Genomic DNA, 2709 nt, shown 5'->3' with positions numbered 1-2709 from the left:
CAGTTGTTGTTTGCTCTGGTATTACCCCATCACGCATGCACTTCTAATGTCTATATACAGTGAGTGCAAATGAGGTAAGTTAATAAGGAAATAAATAGGCCATGGTGGCGAAGTAATTACAATATAGCAATTAAACACTGGAATGGTAGATCGGCAGAAGATGAATGTGCAGGTAGAGATACTGGGGTGCAAAGGAGAAAAATAAATAAATAAATACCAGTATGGGGATGAGGTAGGTAGATGGGCTGTTTACAGATAGGCTAAGTACAGGTGTAGTGATCTGTAAACTGCTCTGACAGCTGGTGCTTAAAGCTAGTGAGGGAGATGTGAGTCTCCAGCTTCAGAGATTTTTGCAATTCGTTCCAGTCATGGGCAGCAGAGAACTGGAAGGAAAGACGACCAAAGGAGGAATTGGCTTTGGGGGTGACCAGTGAGATATACCTGCTGGAGCAGGTGCTACGAGTGGGTGCTGCTATGGTGACCAGTGAGCTGAGATAAGGCGGGGCTTTACCTAGCAGAGACTTGTAGATAACCTGTAGCCAGTGGGTTTGGCAACGAGTATGAAGCGAGGGCCAACCAATGAGAGCATACAGGTCGCAATGGTGGGTAGTGTATGGGGCTTTGGTGACAAAACGGATGGCACTGTGATAGACTGCATCCAGTTTGTTGAGTAGAGTGTTGGAGGCTATTTTATAGATGACATCACCAAAGTCGAGGATCGATAGGATGGTCAGTTTTACGAGGGTCTGTTTGGCAGCATGAGTGAAGGATGCTTTGTTGCGATATAGGAAGCCGATTCTAGATTTAACTTTGGATTGGAGATGCTTAATGTGAGTCTGGAAGGAGAGTTTACAGTCTAACCAGACACCCAGGTATTTGTAGTTGTCCACGTATTTTAAGTCAGAGCCGTCCAGAGTAGTGATGCTGGACGGGCGAGCAGGTGCGGGCAGCGATCGATTAAAAAGCATGCATTTAGTTTTACTTGCATTTAAGAGCAGTTGGAGGCCACGGAAGGAGAGTTGTATGGCATTGAAGCTCGTCTGGAGGTTAGTTAACACAGTGTCCAAGGAGGGGCCAGAAGTATACAGAATGGTGTCGTCTGCGTAGAGGTGGATCCGAGAATCACCAGCAGCAAGAGCGACATCATTGATGTATACAGAAAAGAGAGTCAGCCCGAGAATTGAACCCTGTGGCACACCCATAGAGACTGTCAGAGGTCCAGACAACAGGCCCTCCGATTTGACACACTGAACTCAATCAGAGAAGTAGTTGGTAAACCAGGCGAGGCAATCATTTGAGAAACCAAGGTTGTCGAGTCTGCCAACAAGAATGTTGTTTTGAGTCGAAAGCCTTGGCCAGGTCGACAAATACGGCTGCACAGTAATGTCTCTTATCGATGGCGGTTATGATGTTGTTTAGAACCTTGAGAATGGCTGAGGTGCACCCATGACCAGCTCTGAAACCAGATTGCATAGCGGAGAAGGTTTGGTGGGATTCGAAATGGTCAGTAATCTGTTTGTTAACTTGGCTTTCGAAGACCTTAGAAAGACAGGGTAGGATAGATATAGGTCTGTAGCAGTTTGGGTCTAGAGTGTCACTCCCTTTGAAGAGGGGGATGACCGCGGCAGCTTTCCAATCTTTGGGAATCTCAGACGATACGAAAGAGAGGTTGAACAGGCTAGTAATAGGGGTTGCAACAATTTCTGCAGATAATTTTTAGAAAGAGAGGGTCCAGATTGTCTAGCCCGGCTGATTTGTAGGGGTCCAGATTTTGCAGCTCTTTCAGAACATCGGCTATCTGGATTTGGGTAAAGGAGAAATGGTGGGGGCTTTGGCAGGTTGCTGTGGAGGGTGCCGGGCAGTTGACCGGGGTAGGGGTAGCCATGTGGAAAGCAAGGCCAGCTGTAGAGAAATGGTTATTGAAATTCTCAATTATAGTGGATTTATCGGTGTTGACAATGTTTCCTAGCCTCAGAGCAGTGGGCAGCTGGGAGGAGCTGCTCTTATTCTCCATGGACTTTACAGTGTCCCAGAACTTTTTTGAGTTAGTACTACAGGATGCAAATTTCTGTTTGAAAAAGCTTGCCTTAGCTTTTCTAACTGCCTGTGTATATTTGTTCCTAACTTCCCTGAAAAGTTGCATATCACGGGGGCTATTCGATAATAATGCAGAATGCCACAGGATGTTTTTGTGCTGGTCAAGGGCAGACAGGTCTGGCAGACAGGTCAATAGCGAGTTAATGTTATTTTTTTATCATCATTGCAAACACTGGATAAACGGGAGCCACGACTGCTGGCTAAATGGCTACATAACTATAATGATTACATCATCACACAAAACGCTAACTGTTTTTGCCCCAATGCAATGCTTGTGCTACGGCAATATCTGTTACAACAGATAGAAAAGGTTGTAGCATTCAAATATATTTTTTAGAACGTTTGTTCAAATCGCAGATGTTCAGAAATATGAGACCGAGAGCTCTAAATCATCATATCGATAAGATTGGTTGAGGGTTCGGAAGAGGGTGAGTGACGAGAGAAACGTAGGCCTACATGTATGTGCAGAAGGGATTCGGATCTGATTGGAGAAATACATTTCCAGCGAGGAGGGGTGGGGGCGAGATAAACGTAGGCCTACATGTATGTGCAGAAGGGATTCGGATCTGATTGGAGAAATACATTTCCAAAAGGGAGGGTTGGGGGAGAGAT

Source organism: Oncorhynchus nerka, linkage group LG20 (assembly GCF_034236695.1).
Source record: "Oncorhynchus nerka isolate Pitt River linkage group LG20, Oner_Uvic_2.0, whole genome shotgun sequence".
Lineage (NCBI taxonomy): Eukaryota > Metazoa > Chordata > Actinopteri > Salmoniformes > Salmonidae > Oncorhynchus > Oncorhynchus nerka.
This window is presented reverse-complemented; position numbering follows the sequence as displayed.